The sequence below is a fragment of the Myotis myotis genome, unplaced genomic scaffold (assembly GCF_014108235.1).
Source record: "Myotis myotis isolate mMyoMyo1 unplaced genomic scaffold, mMyoMyo1.p scaffold_m19_p_10, whole genome shotgun sequence".
Lineage (NCBI taxonomy): Eukaryota > Metazoa > Chordata > Mammalia > Chiroptera > Vespertilionidae > Myotis > Myotis myotis.
The window spans coordinates 29,088,542-29,111,131 of NW_023416314.1; the positions used below are offsets into that span (position 1 = coordinate 29,088,542).

The following is a 22,590-nucleotide window of genomic DNA, read 5'->3' on the forward strand; positions in this document are numbered from 1 at the left end:
TTAAAAAGCTGGCATTCTTCACAGATCTGACTGAGGGGCTTGGGCCTCCTTCGAAAAAAGCGACTGCTAAGTATACAATTTATGAGTCATGAGAATTTGCAGATGATTCAACAGCCCGTATTTCTGCTACTGTTAACACAGCAACTATCAATTGTACTATTTGTTTATCAACGCCCGTCGAGTACAGCCCAAAGGCCTGTGAATGCAACCCCAGGGCTTGGAACTGACAGGTGAACAGAGCTGGAAGGTGAAGCTCCTGTGACCTTGGGAAGAACTTTGAGACAGTGTCTTAGTCTGTGTTCCCCCAAAAGCAGACCCTGAGATGAGAACTTGGGATGCAGATAGTTTACTTAGGAAGTGATCCCAGGAAAAAACAAATGAGGAAGGAGAGGGAGTGGATAGAAAGGGAGAAATGCCAATACAGGGGGCATTAATGAGTGAGTTACTGCTCTTGGAAAGCGGGGCACAGTCTCATGAGGGCCCCTCTGGGGAGTCATTTGAGGAAGTTTCAAACATCCCACTGAGGGATAGGGATGCTGGCATATCTATCCACAGATTCATGTCCTCGTTGTTTAAAGGATGCCCTGGAAAGTGGGGGCATTAGTTATACACACACACACAACACTTGTGGGCTGAGCAAGCTCTTGTTAGTTAAAAAAAATGTCCTCAGACAGAAACACCAAAGAATCATGAGCTGGCTGCGTGTGTGGAAACTGCCCACTGCAGGTGCAGATAAACTCGGTTGGATGAGGAGACATGGGCTGGGGCATCACTGTCACCTCCTACACGAGGGTTTAGGGTCTTGGGTGTGATAGGATATCAGTGCGAGGTGCCTAGGCAATGTGTTTAGAAGTTCTGAAGGAGGAATTTCCTTTAGCCATTTTCCCAGAATGAAATAAAATTGATAAAGTGTACAATGAGTTGGTCAGTTCAGTAGACTTATCGGTTGTTTTGTGTCCTATGGACAAGTGGTTCAGCAGCCTCAGCCTCACATGGAAGCTTCTCAGACCCACTCCAGCCCTATTGACTCAGAGCCTTGTGAGGCAGGACCTAGAGGTCCGTGACAAGCCCTCCAGGTGACCTTGCTACACACTAACGTTTGGGAATGTGGATATAGACACAACACGGTAATGAGAGGCTTAACTGGGCGTGGAGAGACCTGTCGGGGTTCTGCTTTTACTTGGATGTGAACTTGGACAAATTAATAGGATCTTTATGGGTCTTTTCCAATCTGTAAAATAAGAAGTTCGAACTAGTTTACTAGAGTTTCAAACCTTTTTTTTTTTTTTTGAAACAGTGGACTACTTTCTTCAAAAAATTTTTTACTTGAAACACCAGTAGATGAGACATAGAAACAGAGCTCCTTGGTTGGGATAGGAGCCCAGTACCTGTCTTCTCACCTTCCCCGTCATGGCTTCCTAAGCACCATGATGGAGCCTTAGGGTTCGAAGAGGCGTAGTTTGACAACCACTGCACTGGAAAACCTTCCAGGTGCCTCTGCAATATGATCTAAGACATCAGGCCGGCCTAACCATAGTTTACCTGATGGCGATAACTCTGACACAGACGTGGGATCACAAACCTTGGATTCAAGGTCTGGCTGAGTCCCAGCTAGCAGCATGACCGTGAGCAAGTCATGTAGCCATGGCCTCAGCATCTCATTTACAAAATGAAGTTAACTCGAACTCTTGTTATACCTGTCTCACAGGGCTGTGGAGGGGATGAAATGAAATCATATATGTGAACAAACTTTATAAATTGCTAAGGCCTGTGTAATTGGAAAGGATTATTGTGGGAGGAATTATCCTTTCAGGAAGGTTTGCTTTGTAACTGGTGCCAAAGATAAGCAGAAACAGACCGAGAATGCACATAATTAAATAGTCCATATTTATCTCCTTTATCTTCGAGGGATGCAAATATGATTTTCCTTTTTAATTAAAAACCTGTTTTCCAGGAAAGGGTGACTTTAAATAAAAGGATGCTTAAGCAGAGACTTGAGTTAACCTGTTGAGTCATTCTACAAAGCTTGTACAAGTAATGTTTGGGGTGACACTTTCTAAAGAGATCATTAGTTCTTCCTAACAACTTGCTGCCCACATACTAATGGGGAGAAACAATGTTGGAATATGTTGATTTAGTATTTGTAGCTGCACATGCTCAGGAAAATTTTAGTGCAACATTAATTCATATTTTCTTAGCTTTTTTCCCCTCTGTCAGATGGGTGTTCTTGGAGACATTCATTCATCCACTACAGAGAAGCCTGAAAAACACCAAACACTATTTTTATGGCCATATTTTGGCATTAGGGAAGTTGTGAATAATTCCTTGTGGAACTTTGGGAAGATTATCTACCAGGAAGGTCAAATATGGTTCCTGGTGTTAGAAGACAGTCAGATTTAAGACTCTCATGGTGGCAGAGGTCAGGGTGATATCTGGAAATTGTCCTCATAGGAAACAGATATCTCCCAATAACTGTCCGTGGCCCCTTTGAAGGCAGCTGTCACCTGAACCTACCAACATTTTCTAAACACATTTTGCTCACTTCCAATTTCCTAAACACATGTTTCCCATTACCTGGATCTTCAACCTAACACTGTTGTGTACCAATCAGAACTCTCTGGGAAGGAATTGACATAGATTGGACAAGGTTTTGCCCAGGACCACCCCATATCTGGGTGGAAAGGCTGTCCCCATTCCTAAACTCAGAGCTGGTAGGCAATTCTGGAGTGAGGCTCCTGTAAGGTGATCATTCACTCATTCAGAAAAGAGAGACACAGCACTTACCATTGACCAGACACTGCTGGGATGGTGAATAGAACAGACAGGCCTCTGCTGAGATCCACAGGTTACGCAGGAGTCAGACAGGCAGGAGTGGGGTGGGGAGGTATGGAAGGGAGCAGGGAGCATTTCAGGTAGAAAGAATAGCACATAGAAAGGCCCAGCAGAGAGGGAGGGCATGGCATGTTCCGAGGCATGGCAAGAAAAAAGTCCACATGACCAAAGTACAGGGAGTCACGTGGGTAGTAAGGTGAGCCAATGCCAGGTCATGGGAGACCTTTCTGTATGGGCTCCTGTCCCTCATTTGTATAATGATAGGACTGGTGCCCAGCAGTGCCTCTCAAACTGGTCCATGGAACCAGGGGGTTCCTCCAAGGGGACTCAGGAGGTGTTGGGGAGTAGGGGTGGAAGAGAATGCCTCAGGGCTCCAACTTCTGCTTCAATAAGAATAGCTTTCTAATATCCATGGCAAATGTTGGGGATCTGAGTAAGATAGGGTTGGAAGACAGGGCTCCATGGATAAAAAAAAAGATGGAAGGCACCAGGTCCCCTCCTTTTCTGACATCCTCAGATAGTAGGATTCTGTGCTGCTCCCCTGAGACAGTGCTGTCTGGGTTACTGGGGGATCAGCTCATTGTCTCCCGGGAAGCAGCCCATTGGTCTCTGAACACACATAGTGTTATGGTGGGAGCAAAGGATCCTGGGACATCTGTCCCTTTGTTCAAAGAACTTTCAAAAATAGTCCCTGAAGCCCTGACCAGTTTGGCTCAGTGGATGGAGCGTTGGCCTGTGGACTGAGGGGTCCCGGGTTCGATTCCGGTCAGGGGCATGTACCTTGGTTGCGGGTATATCCCCACTGGGGGGTGTGCAGGAGGCAGCTGATCAGTGTTTTCCTCTCATTGATGTTTCTAACTCTCTATCTCTCTTCCTTCATCTCTGTAAAAAATAAATAAAATATATTTTTAAAAAAATAGTCCCTGAAATTTTCATTTCTCTACCTTTGACAGTTGTCTCTTTGTGTCAACAGGACAGAGGAACCTTCCAGCAAGCCTCACACCTGCCTTCAGAAGGAGCAAGCACATCATGATGCTGAGCTCCCCTCTGACCACAGACACAGCTCTAAAGACACACCCACCTACCTGCTGAAGGGGGTGAGACCAGGGCAAGGAGCAACTTCTAAAATAAGCACTCACTCTCTGTCTTACCCATAAGCAGCCCCATAAGTACTGGTAGAATCGTCTGCTTTCTATTTCTCCCAGCCTCCTAGTTCCCTAGACTCTGGCCCTCTAGACCAGCATAACCTGTTATAGCTTCTCTCTCACCTTGGTTCCCTGGGCTTGACTTCTGGCCTCCTGGACCCCTGGGCATTGCCTTGGAGTGCAGGCTGGGGCTCTGAAGCTCAGCCTTTGCTCACACACCCTCGCCATCTGCAGACTGCCCCTGTCTGGCCCGATGAGGTTCTGCGTCCTGGCCATTTGCCCAAGCCTTGGCACACAGTGGTCACAGTTTAAGGAATCAGTTTGGACCCTGCCTGCCAGCTCCTGCCTTCCTCAGCCCCTCCCAGCTGGAGCCATGAGATGCCATCCTCCAGGCAACCTTGAGTGAGCAGTGCGTCTCCCAGTTCAATGGGCAAACAAACCCACTGGGGATCAGGCCAACATGGATATTCTGATTCATTAGGTCTGAGGTGGGATCAGATATCTGTGTTTCCAAGTGATGTGAATAGCTCATGAACTTCACTTTGAGGAGTAGGAATGAGAATGTATAGACTAGCAACCTCATCCTCACCTGGGGATAGGTCTGGAATAGGTTGGTTGTATTGTTGTTTTTTTATTTGTTAAACAATTTTCTATGTGGCCATTGCTGTGTTTCTAAGGTCCATTCTTTGCTTTGAAGGAACTTACAGTCTAGTAGTGTTTATATTGAGCTTATGTGCTTTATATACACTGAGAGGCCAGATTATTATGACCACTCCATCAGTATTTCGTTGGGCCACCTTTTGCCTTCTATACTGCGGCGATTCTTCTTGGCATTGACTCCACGAGATGTTGAAAGGTGATGCGAGGAATCTGACACCATGCCTGATGAATAGCACTGTCCAGTTCTGTGAGATCTGATGGTTGTGGAAACAGCTGCCTGATGGCTCTTTTAACTTCGTCCCACAAATGCTCAATTGGATTGAGATCTGGTGATTGTGAGGGCCACCTAAGCAAGGTAAAGTCTCCCTCATGTTCTTGAAACCACTCCTGCACAATACAAGCACCGTGGCATGGCGCATTGTCATGTTGGAAGAAGCCATCTCCATTGGGATACACCATCAACATGATAGGATGAACTTGATCAGCAATGATACTTAGGTATGTTGTGCTATTCAGACGTTTATCATGATCTGGCCCTCTAGCAACTTCAGCACAAATTTATAGCTAATTTGCCTACAAACGTCAGGTGGTCATAATAATCTGGCCACTCAGTGTATGTGCTTAATTCTCACAATATCCGTATGAGATTATTACTATCCTCACTTCCTACATGAGGAAACAGAGCCTTAGAGAAGTTATGACACTTGTCAAAGGTTACACGAATGGGAAATGATAGCCTGGATTCTAGTTCTCATCTGTGGCTCTAAGTCTTCCTGCTTTCTAGGATATCCCAGGCACCTTTTGCTTAATCTTCCTGTGTTGCCCAGTTTCCTTGCCTAACATTTTAGTGTCAGACTTTGAGCCCTGCTCCAAATCCCAGATGATATGCTGGAAATCATGCACCCAGCTCACACCGCCCCCCAACTCCACCCTCCCACACCCATTCCCCAGATCCATACCCCAGACTAGCTATGGAGAGTCTAATTATCTGGGAACACAAAGCAGTGCTCCATATTGCAAATTAGCTCCTAGGAACCAGCCAGAGGAATATTCCCTTTCCTCGACAATTCACTCCCATGGTCCTTTGGCATTTCACACTCAGCATCAAGCACTTTAAAAAGCAAATAAGCCATGTAATAGGCATCATGAACAAAGAAGAAAGTGGCTCTAGCTTTACAAACTGCATTCTCTGACCTGTTACCCTGGGACAGTGTACCTAATGGTCCAGGCATCCCTTCCCTGGGGATGGGTGTAGTAGCGAGTGGAGCTCATGATGTGACTTGTCCCAAAGCCAGTCTCTGCCAAGGTGCTGGGAGAGCAGAAGGAGTGGGATGGAGCTGGGGGAGTCGTCTGCACATAGACCACAGGAGCCCTGGGCTGTGGTCCTCCCCGCCTTGCCCCTCTTAGCAGGGCATGCTTCTCTAGTAAGCAAGGAGCTGGCTTCCTATTGGCTCATTTATGCCCAGTTAATTACCCAGCAAAGGGTAGGGGAATATTTGCTACTGCCTCAACTACTTTACATTTTAGAAAAATAAAAAATAAATAAATTAGTTCATTACACTGGAAGAATTAAGCCAGAGTTAGGAATTGAAATGTGTCATTGCCAATTCACAGACACTTGTAATGTTTTTGCTGTTTGTTACTCAGTGCAATCCATTCTACCCTAAGACGCTCAGTAAGACTTTTAGTGAGAAATCTTTAGCAGGATTCTGTGAATCATTCCCCATATTCAGATTGACACTCTTGGTGATCATAAAGCAGACTTGAGGCGATCTTCTCTAGACCCTAGTCACTTTGAGTGACACCTGTTACTTGTTTAGGGGTCCTTCCCTCGCCTCGAATACCCAACAGATGGTATAATACTGCACCATCCAAGCCCAAGTTTGTCTTGGACCTTCTGAGCCTCTAGCTGCCTGTGGCTGGATCCTCTGATCACATTTCCCCCGTCCGCTTCCCCCACACACTCTAGGTTGCATTAACCACACCATGGGCAACAGCTCTATAAGTCACTCAAACTCCTTTTGCATCCCCCAGTCAGATAAAATGTAAACATGTTTATGGTCGGGAGTTTTCTGGCTTGTGGTTTCCTTTAATTCAAAGTTACAGCCCCCTCAGGTTTGCCAGGGTTTCTCTGCAAGGGCCAGCATAGTTATTTGTTTACTCTGAACGTGAAGGGGGCTGATGGAGCTTCAGCCGGACTGACCACAGCATCCTGTAGTCAAGGCACAGATGATTTGGGGCACATGTGGACTTTCTGTGCACCTTGAAAACGTTTGAGTGCTATTTGATCTAGTGTCTAAGGAGCACTCCAAAGTAAAATATCAAAGCTTTGCATGAATATTTTCCTTTTGGGACTCCACTCAAGTCCAGGAAATTCTGTGGTCCAACTCCGTCATTTTTTACCTGCAATGTTGGCCGTATAATTTTGGCAATTGTCAGGCATTCTTTGTTGTAAATTCTTTTGAAACCAGTGGCAAATGCTTAGGGTTATGGATAATGTTGGCCACAAATTAGTTTTGAAATTTAAGAAAGAAAGGAAAAATAAATCATTTCATTTCAGATATTCTAACACCTGACTAATTAAAGTATATTTTTACTTTTTTCAAGTCCGCATGCTATTTTTTGTCTTAGAAAAAAATTAAATGATCTTAATGTAGAAAATATCTGATAGCTGCTAGCCTACTCAAGTTTCTAGCTTTATTGTTGGTGAATATCAGCAGGCAACATGTGTTTGGTACTCTAAGGTTATTGTCACAATTCAGAAGATACTTTAGAACTCAACACATTTTCAAACATTCATCAATGATTCATGCATTCAACTAATATATAGCTAGTGCTTACTATGTACCAGAAATTATTCTGGGCTTTAGGCCTTAAAATTAGGGAAAAGATAGTGTTTCTGCCTGCATGGAGTTTATATTCTAGTGGAGGCTCAAATATTTGTTAGTTAATTAAGTAAATGAATGAGTGAGGGTGGAGTGAGGAAGGAGGCTGGGATTGTGCTGGGTTGTGGTCAGAGTAACCAACAATCCTGATAGTGCCTGAGGGCCTGCCCTGGACAGAGCTGGGTGTCTGAACCAGTTTAGTGACCTTACCCATTCTCCCTATACTCACAGGCCCTATAAGAAGTTCTGTCTCCACATTCAAGTCCTTGGGAAGTCATTACTGCTTTCACCTCCATCCTTTCTCTCCTTTCGGCTCCTACTTTCTCTCAATGTAAGCTCCAATTACAGCCTTCCTCCTGCGGCTGGCTCCTTTCTGCCAGGCTCCTTTGGATTAATACTTCCTAGGCCTGGTTGTTGGTTCCCTCCTTGCCTTCATCCATAAATTCTTTACTTACATTCCACAGCTATTGAAAAGCTCTCCTTAATCTGAGCCCAGATCGAGCTTCTAAGTTAGAGCCTTAGCACCCTGACCTAACAGGGAAAATAGATGTCAGGATTGGGGCTTAGCAGCAGCAGTCTCCAAGCAGGCAAGGACCCAAGCAGGAAGGAGAAGCTATAATTGAAGTGAGGAAGGGATGCTGGTCAGCAGCCCAGGACTAACAGGGCTGACTCCGGTTTCAGCAGTAGTCCAGCGAAGCCCTAGTCGGTTTGGCTCAGTGAATAGAGCATCAGCCTGTGGACTGAAGGGTCCCAGGTTCATTTCCTATCAAGGGCACTTGCCCTGGTTGCGGGCAATTGCAGGCTCGATCCCCAGTAGGGGGGCATGCTGAGGGTAGCTGATCAATGATTCTCTCTCATCATTGATGTTTCTATCTCGTTCTCCCTCTCCTTTCCTCTCTGAAATCAATACAAATATTTTTTTTAAAAAATAAATGAAAAACAAACAAACAGACAAACAAAAGTTCAGGGGTATGTTGATCTATAAGCATTCCAGGAGCAAAAGGGCTCTAAGGATAAGGTGAGATTTGAGCCAGGTTGAAGAAAGAGTAGGATTTTAAAGGGAGGAAGACACTGTAGTCCAGTGCAGTCAGCCCTTCCGGTCTGACTGTTGGAGAGTAATAACATATGGTGAGGGCGCTCTCCCACTGGGTCTGCAGGAGAGGCTGGGGGTGGGCTCCTTTATCCCTACCACAGGCTCACATGTATGCAGTACTCTTGTATTTGTCCTGGCTCGGCCATGAGCTCATAACCTCCTTGAGCACCAGCGCAGTGTGTCTCCTTCCTTTAACAATGATGACCAAACACTGAAAACAGACATATACACCTGGCCCCTGTAGCTGAGTTCATGGCACACGCTGAAGTTGGACCTAACCTTTTATCTTCTGCTCAGAAATCTTCAGTTGCTCCCTTTTAAAAACTGCACCATTCGCTCCACTTTCTAGGCCTTCATAACCTGATTTCAAGTTATTAGCCACTCAGTTCCCTTTGCTTCCTCACACTCCCTCTCCCCTATCCCAGGCAGACCTGTGCCTCTCAGTCATAGCTTCTCCTTTCTGCTTGGGTTCTTCATTTCCAGTTGACCCTGTGCTTCCTCTCTTCAAAATCCTCTCTTTCTTCAACCTGGCTCAAGTCTCACCTTGTCCTTGAAGCCCTTGTTGAATCGTGGGATGCTTATAGATCTACATATATCTTAACTCCTATAATACTTAACAGTTTAGAATTTATCATACTTCACAAAATCGAAGATGCCATCAACTGAAATGCACAGGTCTGTTTTAAATTGATTTCAGAGAGGAAGGGAGAGGGAGAGAAAGAGAAACTTCAACGAGAGAAATCACTGATTGCTGCCTCTTGCATGCCCCTGACTGGCGATCAAGCCCACAACTTGGGCATGTGCCCTGACTGGGAATTGAACCGTGACCTCCTGGTTCATAGGTCGATGCTCAACCACTGAGCCACACCGGCCGGGCTGCATCATTATTTTATGTATCATTAGAAGAGCCCTTCTAATTTAACTGGCAACCATAGAATGTAAGACATATCCTTAAACTGTAAAAGACTACACTTTAGAATCAACGAAATACAGTAATTATTTAGTGGTGCATATTATTCATAATTACAATGGACCTAATCACTATTTCCTAATTGTTTATTTTCGGACTCCCCTACTAGAATGTATACTTCATGAGGATAGATTTCATGCCTGGCGCAGTCACTAACGATCCAGCACACTGTCTGCTACTCAACGAATGATTGAATAAGTAGACTTCTAAATTGAATGGAACGTTCCTTAAAGGCAGTGATTATGTATTGCACTTACATATATTTATTTTTTGAATTGATATCTACACACAGTAAAATTCACTAATCTTACTAAGGGCAGAGCCTAAAGCCATTTTATACATGAATACACCTGCATTATAATCACTCAAATTCAGATATAGAACACCACCCTACAGTACTTTTTTCAGTGTTGAAGAAATAGCTATTTATCTATACTTATTGATGGAGTACATGGTCCTCAGCTCCCCTGCAGACCTCAGTTTTAACTCATGACTGTTTTTCCTAGTTCAGTGGCTTTCAGACTCGTGTATGCATCAGAATCGCCTGGAAGGCTTGTACAAACACAGATTGCTGGGCACCACCGGCAGAGTTTCTGGTTTAGGAGGTTTGTGGTAGAGCCTGAGAATTTGATTTTCTAACAAGACAATGTCGATGCTGCTCTGGTAGGGTAAGGTGGGGGTGGGGTGGGGGTGGGGGGTCTTCCCAAGGGTAAACGTCTCCCAAGTCAGGAGCTTATTCTGGTCAGGAGTTCTCCCGCTTTTCTGTGCCATGGCAGCCTGAGCAGTGTGGTGAAGCCCATGTACTCCTCAGAATAATATTTCTAAATGGAATAAAACAAGACATCTAGGACTACAGAGAAAACCCACCACACCAAAATGGGTTGTTCAAATTGTTTTAAAATTATTTTCTCAATTGTAATAGTTACAATATTTGCAACAAGCCAACTGTGATGTGATAGGAAAAATTCAGGGTTTCTATTGGTGATGAGCTTACACGCCTCCTGATTATACTATTGTGGTCTGGTGCTTACATACTAGTATATAATGGAAGGAAATGATAAATTTCAGACCGAGATTAGTGAAAATAAAGAACCTAGGTTAGGCATCTTTGCCCTGGTACAGTCTGAAATGGGATGTTCTACCCTTTATATTTGGTAAAGTTCTGAAGATTTCAATTCCATGTGGTTCGATGTTATTAATTATCCCCTATGTGGAAATACTGTGATAAATGCTCAACATTCAGAGAGGAATAAGAAACTGCCTCTTCTCTTATTCAAGACCCCCTCTCTGGCCTAGCCAGTTTGGCTCAGTGGATAGAGCATCAGCCTGTGGACTGAAGGGTCTGGGTTTGATTCAGTTCAAGGGCATGTACCTTGGTTCCAGGCCCCTCCCCAGCCAGGGCCCTGGTCAGGGAGTGTGCAGGAGGCAACCAATTGATGTTTTTCTCTCACATCAATGTTTCTCTCTGTCTTTCCCTCTCTCTTCCACTCTCTCTAAAAATTAATGGAAAAATATCCTCGGGAGAGGATTAAAAAAAAAAAAAAGACCCTCTCATTCTGGTGAGGAAAGATCAGAATATAAACTGATGATGAAAGTGGAGTGTGACATAGCAGGCATAGAAGTATGCACAGGCACAGAGTGAAGAGTGGGGTGGTGTATGCTGAAGCATGAGAGGAGGCAATAAGGTCTCAGCCAGAACGCGGTTGAATGGAAGCTGTGGTGGTAGACCAGGACATTGGTGGTCCCCGATGAAACATGCCTCCAGATATTTGGGCTCCCCCAAGTCAACTCTGAATTTGACCACAAAGTTTGCTGTGGCCAGAGAACATTAGCAAACATGACACAAATACTTGCACATTGGGGTTTGTCTCTTGTAGTGCTTGCACTCTGGCTGCCATGTAAGGAGCTGGGGCTTAGATTGCTCAAGGAGGAGAAGCTGTGGAGAGCAGCCCCAGAGGATGCGAGGCCCTCGCGGATGTCCCAGCCTCAGCTGAGCGCTCAGCGGAATGGAGCAGCATAAGTAACCCCAGGTGGAGAGTGAGCAGAATAATAGCAGCCCAACCCACAGAATCCTGAGACATGATAAGTCGTTGTTGTTACAACCACTATGTTTTGGAGTGGTTTCCTACACACCAACAGAGAGCTGAAATAGTTGCAGAGGATAAAACGCTGTAAAATAGTGGATGTAGAGATTTTTCTGCAAATGAATAAGCACCATTTCCAGACACATTCTAGTATTTTGTACATTTAAATCCTGTAAGATTCATGGCTAAAGAATTGCCTTGAAAATTATGACTCTGGTACACGTAAATGTTGATATTCAGAAAATGATTACTTTAAAATCATAATATTTTAAAACTTGAAATTTTAAGCTGGAAAATATTTTGGAATCTATGCAGCCTAACCTTAATGTAATTACTTTTTAATCTTGACCCAAGGGCATGCTCAGAGAGAGAGACGAGAGAGAGAGAGAGAAGGAAAATGTGCCCCACTTGGGGCTCGAACCCAAAATCCAGGTATGTGCCCTGACCAGAAATAGAGCTGGCAACCTTTTGATGCACAGGATGCTGCTCAACCAACTGAACCGCTCTGGCTGAGCTAATCAATGCCTTTTAACAAGTAAGAAATAGTAATATATAGATTACCATTTCTATTATTTTATTTTCACAATAGACAAACTGAATATATTTATCCTTTCCAAATTTATAGGTGAAAAACCTGAGATTTGGATTTGAAGAGACCGACTTATTTCATATAACTCATAAAACCAGGACTAGATTTTATTACCCTAGTCTAAGCCTTTTTCATGATAGGCTGCCTGTGATGTATAAAAAGTATAAAAAGCAAGGAAATAAACTAATATATTTTTGAAATAGAATCAGTAACAGACACTAATCTGGTTCATCTTTGAATTCCTCATAGCAATATACCATGTACATAATGGTCACTCAATAAATATTTGTAATGTGAAATGAATACATGACTGAATGAATGAGTAAGTGAATAAACAAGGGATGGAACAAAATTATGTTTCATTTTTACCAGGCATCACATTCTTGAAGTGTATGGTTCATCAATATCTCTCTGTACTTGAAACAGAAAAGGGGATACAAACACGAGTCAGTAGTAATGACAGCGCTTTATAATTATTGTATTTTGAGCTCCGAGGCGGAGTAATGAACACAATGGTAAGTCACATATGTAAGTGTTTCACCTGTCCTGGATGTAATGACTCAAAAGGCCCTCTCTGGACATGGCACAATGGTAGGAAGGAGGTGAAGGGAGACCTTCCAACTGACTCATCAGGAAACAAAGGTTATTTTCCTCCTCCCCAGGGGGGAAACTGAGGTAGAGAAAGTGACTTAAACAGCCCTGAGCAGCCTGTCCCATAGAAATATGAGAGCCACATATTTAATTCAAAGTTTTCTAGTAGCCACACACACACACACACATAAAAAGAAACAGATGAAATTGATTTTGATATATTTGATTTAATTCAGTATGTCCAAAATATTATCTTTTCAACATGTGATCAATATAGAATTATTGATGAGCTATTTTACTTTTTTTGTGTGTGGGTGTTTTATACTTACAGTGTATCTCAATCCAGACTAGTCACATTTCTAGGGCTCAGTAGCTACTTGTGGGTCAGCACAGGCCTAGTCACACAGGGCACAGTGATTCTGTTAAAGAGAAGGTGGCAGTAATTTCAGCAGACAGGCAGTAGTGTCCTAAGGAATACTTGAGGAACGTACCCTGCTTTAGTCAAGTGCATAACCCAGACCACTGAAGCGTAAAGGGAGATTCTACTACCTCCTGGGTAGCTAGTCCCAGAGTGTCCATAGCCACCTGGGAAGATGTTTGGCTGTGTAGCTCTGGGCAATTAACTTTTCCTTCATATAAGTCAGTTTCTCATCTGTTACCTCTTAGTGCTGCTCAGACGATTACAGGAAATAATAGGTAAAAGCATTTAGTCAATACCTGGCAGGTAGGAAACATTGGATTAATAGTAGCTGTAATAATGTAGTATATCTCACCTTATCACATAAACCTCAACCTCATTTTGGATTTTTTAATAAAAGATTAGTAGGGCTCCCTACAGATCACTATCTTTTTTTTCTACAGCAAGTGTAAATGGCTCTTAGATAAGGTGAATTAAGAAAAAAAAAGAAAAAGAAATGAAAAGCATTATGTGATATAACGACCCTTCTACTAGAGGGAATCTCATATTAATAAAACAAGATAGTATTCTACTTTCTTATTGTCGTAAAACATACATAAAATCTACCATTTTTAAATGTATGGTTCTAAATGTGGCATTTAGTACATTCACATTGCTCTGCAACCATCATCCATCTCTGAACTTTTTCAAAATCCCACAAGGAAACTACTCAACAACTCCCCAATACCCACTCCCCCAGCCCCTGGTAAACACTGTTCTACTTTCTGTATTTGACTATTCCAGGTATCTCCTAGTAAATGGAGGTCTTCTATTCACTCTTTCTTTAAGCATTAAAATAAGAAAAGTTCTAAAACACTGATAAAATAAAGCTAGAAATTGTTTAACAGAATAATTAATGTTGGAATGCATGCTAAGAAAGCCCAGATGAAAGGCACTGATGTGGTAGATTCTGATTATTACACATCCATCTCTGAGGGATATGATCACCACAGAGGTTAAACTCTGTGTCAAAATGTATACACATACATATAAATTATGTGTTAATTTATATTTTTGTTCTTAAAGGTTATAAATAATGATGTCACGGTCTCCATGAATATCAGAAATCTTTCTAGTAGAGTAGATACTTGGGCTCCAGCCTTGAATTTGTCGCTGGTTTGCCATTTGGGCTGGGCCTAGGTCCTGATCCTCTCAAGTCCCTCCTGTCTTCATCTGTAAAATGCAGGCACCAATAGCTGCCCTTCCTATGTCATAGGGTTGATGTGAAGATCAAACAAGATAATCAAAGTGAATTAGCTTTGAAAAAATACAAAGCCCCGTAGAAAAGCAAGGCATTATTAAAGACTGTGGAGAGATGGCTAACACAGTTTGATTCGAGGCCAATGTTTTGTACTTCCAAAAGTTAAAAAGATATTCAGTATTTGCAAACTATTTAGAAAACCAAACTCCTGCTTTGGTGACTCAGTACCACGACTGAATTGTGTTCTAACTGCTGTACATTTGATACCTACTGGTATTAGTCACCTCACCACATTACCACACTAGATGTAATGGCACAGAAGTTCAGCAATATCTTCACATTTCTGGTGGGTAAGAAGTTGTAAATCTACATAGCTTCAAGACAAAGTGATGTCTCACAAGGAAGTTATTTTTTTTCTATTTTACTTTTGTATGGTGGCAAAAGAGGCACTCTCTTTAACATGTCTGTGATGAGAGACCTTCCTGCCAATGCAATTTAATAAGCATTTGTTGAGTGCCCATTTGGGGTGGAGATGGGGTTGGGGGGAGGGGTGGCAGGGAGATGGAGGTGGTAAAGAAGAAACACAACTAGAAAAGGGATTCCTGAACTGGGTGAATTTTAAAACTGGTGGAGTGTGGCATATCCTGTCTACCCAAGCTGTAAAGACAGAACAAAACCAATGCCAAGAAAACGCTTGAGGAGTACGTTATGGGAGTTGGAGAGGTTTGAAGGATTGTCATTCAACATAGGAGGCCAGAATCTTGTGACATTTGTCCCAGGCCTTGATGTAGGAGAAGGATTCCTTGGGTCAGACATAGAGAGGAGGATAGTTTAAGCCAGAAGGAACCACACCTTACCTATTCCACAAATAAATATTTACTGCCAACTAACTCATAAAACGAAACAACTTGGGCCTGTGCCTGTGACGCTACAAACTCACAGCTGGGTGGTGTTAGAGGTTAAATCCCAGGTTCTCACTGGAAAGCGCCAGCCTTGTGGCATTCCACCATTCCCAGAGGACGGCTGAGAGAGCAGTCATCCCCCACCCTGCTAACAGCACTCCATTTCATTTCAGTTCTGTAGAGTTGTAAGAATTTTATCTATGGTCAGACAGAGGTTCCAAATTTAAAATTTTTTTAAAATATGTTTTTATTGAAATTTTTCTTTTTAGAGAGAGAGGGATAGAGAGAAATATCATTGATTGGCTGCTTCCCGTGGCTTGTACAAATGATGATTTGTACTTGTACATGTGCCTTGACTGGGAATCGAAGCAGCAACCTCTTGGTTCCTAGGTCAGTGCTCAACCGCTGAGCCACACCGGCTTGGGCTAAATAACCCACTTCCACTAGAAAATTCCTTCAGGCCGTGCTGTACCTGCAGGTTTCTGAGCTCACTTCTGTCTCACTCATTTTTCACAGATCCAACACTAACCTTTTCATTTAGATTTAGTTTTCTTCCAGGAGTATACTTCCCCCTCCCAAATGCATTACTGCTAGATTACGCTTCTCTTTTCAAAAAGTATAAGACCTTGCTTGCAACAATTAGGATACTATTATTTATTGAGATCTTACCTTGGGACAAGCAATGTGCTATGTGTATTACAGCTTCTCCCTTACAGGGGCAGGTAATGTCACTATTTCTATTTTAAAGGAGAGAAACAGAGGCTTAAAGAGGCTAAGTGACTTGTCTAGTTTACTGGTGGAGTTGGGACATGCACCGTAGTCTATACATTTAATAACTTTACTGCACTATCCCTACCCCCTTGCCTTTCTCTTTGATATGAACCAAGATTCTGAGAAATTTAAGTGTCACCCAAACCACTTTGAAGGGTGGCAGTCTACTGTAAGTTAAAAGGAACAAGCCACTGCTGACTTGCTACAGTCATGTTAACTGAGATTGGTTCGGTACTCTTATGTGCCAAGCACTCTGCTAAACACATGCCCTTTCTCCTTTTCATGTTCACAGTCGCCTTAGAGGGGAGCATTGTCATCTCTGTAGCAAATAAGCAAACGGTGGCACAGAGAAGTAATTGGCCTAAGGTCCTGGTAGAAAGTGGGGGAGGAGGGGACAGCATTTGAAACTTGGCCATTTGACGTGGGAGCTCTAGCTTTTAACCTCGGAGCCATACAACCACTTTGGATGGGTTGAGGGACCCCAACAAGACCCCGTCTCCAAATATCTCCCTCAGCTGCCTGCCCCAGGGCCTAAAGTGAGAATCCTTAGGCTCTCCCTAGCAGGTAGGAGTTGCTGTTTGTTTCCTGGGGAGGAGTGACACTGGGCCTAGCAAACACTGGACCAGGTGATGCAAGGCCCACACAGGTGAGCAACACCCAGTACCTGCCCTCCAGGCTGGAGAGGTGCAGGAGGAGATAACCAAGGAAGGTGCTATCAACACTGAAAGTGAGACACCAAAGCAAATGAGGTCATGCCACTCCTCTGCTTAAAATCACTCACCAGCAGCCATCACCAACAGGATACAGCTGCTTCCCGCAGGCACGCCACCCGCCTGTATCGATTACCTTAGCTTCATCTCTGCCTGCCTGTCACACAGCCACTATATATGTCAGGCATCTCTCCATGCCTTCCCTGCCTCTCTGCACCCACTGCTCTCTCCTGCTTCCATCCCACCTAAGTTATAGCCCCTCCCCCCTCAAGACTTACCTTGGCCACACCTTAATTAAGTTTTTCTTGTCCTATTTGTCCAGTGTGCGACTATTAAACACTTTGTAGTTTTAAAGCAGTCATTACCCTAAATAGAAATTATTTGCAAATTTGTCTCACCAAAGGCAAGACGAGCAGCTTGATCCCCTTCTGCATGCTGAGTGCTCACCCCACACAGGGACACAGCAGACTCCACAAGTTTGGGTGAAAGCTAGACTACCCACGTTACACAGTGCATGGATTCCTAAGCAGGTTAGCAGTCCTGCCCCCAGCGCTGAATGAGGCCCTTGGGAATCCCGCATTTGTAAGTCCGGGAGAAGGAAGATCTTTGGAAGAATCCAACGCAGACCTGGGCCACCCTCAGGTGGATGGACAGCACCAACTGGGAAGATGGGAGAAGGCCTTAAGGTTCACCAATTTCAGAAGTTTGCCTGGTCTGCCACCTCATCAGTAATTTTTTCAAATTGGCTGTAATGTCACACTGCGTTTATAGGTATGCCTCACACCAGCCAGCACCTTCCAGCATCCTGCCAGTCCTCACTGCACACCCCTTGGGTGGCTCAGGCCCTACAGCTCGCGCAAACCATTGATCCCGGTGTTTATTGGAAACCTAAAGCATCACATTGAATCCTGACAACAACCTGGGAGGTATCTTTTTACCTATTAACTCGTGAGCAAACTGGTGCCCAGAGTAGGTGAAGCATCTTGTTGGGGTCACCAGGCTCCACACCACTCAGCGCCCCTGTTCCTGCTTGGGTGGCTGACCCCAGTGGAGCGCTCCTCGCTCTCCCTCCTCGCTCTCCGACTCCAACGTCCCTTAAGGCACAGTGGTCACAGCATAACAGCGCTGCACTCTGCGCAGTAAATAAGTTGTTTCGGGGTTCATGTGCGCTGGAGAAGGCCGGGCAGGGGGACCGTGAGGGCCCAGGAGGAGCAGCAAACCGATAGGGGCTGGAAAGGGTGGGCGAAGGGCAGGCAGGGGGCTGGGGCCCGCGGGCGGCGAGGGCGGGGCGGGGCGGGGAGCAGGCTCCGCGCCATTGGCCGGTGCGCCCGGAGCCCCAGCGCCGCCCGCGCCCGCGGGGGGGGGCCAGCACTCAGCCCCGCGCTGACAGCCGCAGGGCGACACCTGGGCCGCCGGGCTGGCGGGCGAGCGGGGCAGAGCCGCCAGCGCCCCGCAGGGAAGAGGAGGCTCGCGCTCCCGGGTTGGCGGAAGGTAAGGCGCGCCGGGGTTGAGGGCTGCACACCTGGCTCCGGCCGCGGGTTAGAGGATGCGGAAGGCGGCGGGACGCCCTCCCTGCCCGGCTGCCCCTCGGAGCGCTCCCGGGTGCTAGTCTCCACTTTTTTGCCCACTCGCTGTGTTGCCTCGGGCAACTTTCGCTCCCTCTCTGGGTCTCTGTTTCCTTCGCTGTTCAATGAAGGCGTTGGGGTTGAATGGTGCTTTTTAGTCTTATGAGTTCTAACACGTCAACTGCATTTTGGCGGCCGGCAAGCTTCCTTGGTCAATTCCCCACCTACTTAAGGGCCAGCTGCGCTGCCCAGGGGGTGGAGGCTCCAGGAAGCCGAGGTGCCTGGGCCGGCGGGGGCTCCGCTGGGCGCTGGGGTTTCCTGGGGCTTTTGAGGACTGAGCCCGGTCGGGGCTGGCTGCTGGCGGGACCTGGCTGCAGAGGGACTGCCCCAAATTGCTCAGGTGACTTAGGCAGCGCTCTAGGACCACTGGCCACACAGGTGGGATGTTGGGAAGGGGATTTGGGGATGATTTATACTTGGAAAATAAGCAGATTTGGTTTTTGGAATTCTCTTCCTACACGCAGACCTGCCCCACGGTGAGTTATAAATGACAGGACTGCTAGTTGTCATTGTCTGAAGTGGAAAGCCAACCGCTCTGGCGCTAAGTCATGGGCTCCTCCAGCGTGTAGGAAGTGGGCCTCTCTCTGCACCCACCGTGCCTCCCCCCTCTTCCCCTTTCTCCCTCCTCCCTTTATAGATCCCCCAGGTTAGTCAAAAGTCCTCATTTTCATTTAATGTTGGGTGGTGACCAACAGCCTCCCTCCAGACTTTGGGGCTCTGGGTGGAGATGGAAGCCCAGATAAGAACAGCTGTGAGTCATACTGTCAGCCTCCTGACCCCCTCAGCCTGGCAGGCATGTGCAGAGGAAGCCCAGTGGGGTTCAGACAGACAGACAAACACGGGAAGATTGGATGGATTCAAACCGCTGTCCAGCTTCCTGTCCCTTTCTGGGCAGCCTTCCCAACTAGGGAATAGTGGCCCCAGCTGTCAATTGGATGGAGCAGCCAGAGGAGGGTGGCTGAAAGGAACTGGGGACTTTGCTGGAAGTTCTTCAGCCTTCCCTTCCCTATCTCCCCCCCCCCCCCCCCCCACACACCCTTCATTCCCTCCCCACTGTAGTTTTTCTGCTTTACTGTGGCTTCCAGGTGAAATCAGATTCCAGGACCCTGCAAGAGGGGTGGGGAAGGGGTGATGCAAACCAGTGGCAGTATTGCCTATCTTTCATGGAGCACTTATGGGCCAGACACTTTTCTTTGCATATAATGTGTCCTTAGTTCTCACAAAGCCCGGTGAGGATGGGATACTGCCCTTGACCCCATTTTACAAATGAAACCGAGGCTCCGAACGATCGCGTCCCTTAGTCACATGGCTAGTAAGTGGCATAGCTGGGACTCAAATCCGGTCTCTCTGAATCTAACACCTGTGTTCTTTCCACTGTTTTGATGCTCCTTGAGGAAGGGCAAGCTGGAATAGTACCAGCAAAACCGAAGATTGAGTTCTCACTAGGTGCCAGACACTGTTCGAAGCGTTTAGAGGTGTTAGGTCATTCAGGGTGCAAGAGTTTCAGTGGTTCTGGTGTGGATCCGGGACTGCCTTAGCCTCTCCCCGGCAGCAGTCCTGTTCCACAGCCCCTGCCTGTCCCTGCCCAGCTGCTCTGAGTGGATGGGGCAGGGGCCCAGCTGCTGGATCCTAGAGGTGGTTTGAGGTCTAATGAAAGATTGATTGTCCACATCTGATCCGTTAGCCCTGACCGTTGGCTTGGGAATGATCCCACTGCCCCCTAAGAGGCCTTTCTCCGGCTTCACTCAGGAAATACCTGTGGAATGGCTGAATTAGCACCTTGTGCAGAGCAGTCTGCTGTCCTGCAGAAATGTGAGGGAGCCCAGAGGTAGCCCTCAGAGCCCAGGGCGCCAGGCCAGACACTCCTCTTCCCCCTCCCCCCTGCAAGGGAGGCAGAGCTAACGATGCTCCTTTGGCTTTTGGGTTTCCCTGGCAACATGTTTGCTGCCACCTGTTTTGTAAAGAATTTTGAAAGATAGAGTAGATGAAGAAAAATTTGACTTAAAAAATAACTAACAGTAAAAGTGATGTTATTAATGAGGTTGCCACTCTTTCAAAAGGGGGGGGTGGGGGGGAATCAGATGGTGCTCTTAGGGCAGTGATGGCGAACCTATGACACGCGTGTCAGAGGTGACACGCGGACTCATTTTTTTGGTTGATTTTTCTTTGTTAAATGGCATTTAAATATATAAAATAAATATCAAAAATATAAGTCTTTGTTTTACTATGGTTGCAAATATTAAAAAATTTCTATATGTGACACAGCACCAGAGTTAAGTTAGGGTTTTTCAAAATGCTGACAGGCTGAGCTCAAAAGGTTCACCATCACTGTCTTAGGGCTTCCTAAACTTTTCCATAGAAGAGTCTCTAAGAGCAAGGAAGACTGACCAGTGCCCCAGGGGGTGGGGATGAGGGTGAGGTAAGAGTAAGGGTATCAGATTGACACCAATGAGCTTGAAAATGATTTAAGGATTTATGCAATTTTTTCATTTGATTTTATATGTTGAATCTGGTGTATATATATATATATTTTTTTTCTCCCTCCAAAATCTTTGTATAACACTGGTGTCCTGGCATATTATTTTAAATTCTTGGGGGCTGAGAGTATTCAGATGGAGAAGCAAGGCAAAGGTTCTGGTCTGGGGCTTAGAGTATTGTTTGCTTGGTTCGCAGTGATAGAGCTCTCAATCCCCTGTAGAGGTAACCCCTTCCCCCATTTTTTCAGAATGAAGAAAATGTTTTAAAAATCAAATAATCATAATTGTTTGGTTTTTTCTCTCTCTCCACCTGCCAACTTTATTGAGATATACTAGTAATTGACATGCAACTGTTGTGTAAGTCTAAGGTGTGCACATGATGCTTCGATACATGTATAGCTACTTTTTTTGTTGTTGTAGTGGGAGCACTTAAGATTTACTGTCTTAGCAACTTTCAGGTATACAATTTAGTATTGTTAACTGTGGCCACCATGCTGTACGTTAGAACCTCCGACCTTACTCATCTTATAACTGGAATTTTGTACCTCTTGACCAGCATCGCCCCATTTCCCCCACCCCCAATCTCTGGCAACCACCATTCTGCTCCATGTTTCCATGAATTCAGCTCTTTATAAATTCTACATGTAAGTGAGATCATTGTTGTTTGTTTTCTTATTTCCAATGCTATACATATTCATTGTAAAAAAGATAAAATACATTAGCATTCATAATATACTAATAATCAGTACACCTAGACTCATGATATAGCCTTTTGAGTCTTTTTCTCTGCACGAGTGAGTGAGTGAGTAAATATTTTTTAAATGAACAAATGAATGCCTTACTTTTGATTGAATTATTGTCAAAGCTGAGAACTATCTGAGATTGTTTTTGAAAGGATGCAGAGCATTATGAAGAATTGAAAGCATCATAAAGGTTAATCTTGTTTCTGCACCCCCAAAGTTTATCCTCCCACCCCCATAACCCACCTGTGTCATTTAGCATCCAGCAGAGAGAAGCGCCTGCTGTGGGGCTGCTGCCTGCGTCAAAGGGTCAAGCTGTGATCCTTTTTAAGGGACTCAAGTGTCTGAAATGTCTCAAATGTAACAGAAAAGGTTGCTCTTTGGTGTTGATGTGCAAAATTTGAGCAGAAAATTCTAAAGCCAAATTGCACAGTAAGAAAGGAGAAAGCCTTAGACAAGGTCATTGTTTTGGCATTGCATTTTATTACCTGTTTGACTTTGGGCAGACAGGTAGCTTCCCTGAACCAAGTTCCTCTTCTGTAAATTGGGGATAATGACCTCTACTCTACCATCTCCTACCAGGGTTACTATGAGGACCAAGTGTCAAGGGTATTGTTACTTGCATTGCATGCAAGTGTGTATGCTATTTTTAAAAAAAAAAGTTTAGATGTAGAAAGAGCAAAAGCATTGCCACTCTATAAAATTCTGGGATCTAATTCTTGGGTTTAACATTGGTAGGAATTAATTGTGATGCAAATACTCTATCAGAACCCTACTCCAAGTTTTCTTCAAAGAAAAAATAATTCCTTGATGGCTAGCAGCTCATTGATCTTCAGGAGAAAGGACAGAAAATAATCC

The 22,590-nt window shown here is 44.9% G+C and overlaps 1 protein-coding gene and 1 long non-coding RNA gene across 6 annotated transcripts in view; both read left to right on the forward strand.

The window, feature by feature from the left end:
• The window catches only part of LOC118664560, a 52,140-nt gene extending 47,310 nt beyond the window's left edge, over positions 1-4,830 (forward strand). The window contains exon 3 of the long non-coding RNA XR_004970362.1: positions 3,806-4,830. This is a non-coding gene — a long non-coding RNA (uncharacterized LOC118664560). The remainder of the gene's footprint in view (positions 1-3,805) is intronic.
• A 13,416-nt stretch (positions 4,831-18,246) lies between these two features.
• The window catches only part of SYTL2 (synaptotagmin like 2), a 108,846-nt gene continuing 104,502 nt past the window's right edge, over positions 18,247-22,590 (forward strand). For all 5 annotated transcript variants that reach the window (XM_036324766.1, XM_036324767.1, XM_036324768.1 and 2 more), the window contains exon 1: positions 18,247-18,381. The gene's annotated coding sequence lies outside the window, so the exon portion shown is untranslated. The remainder of the gene's footprint in view (positions 18,382-22,590) is intronic.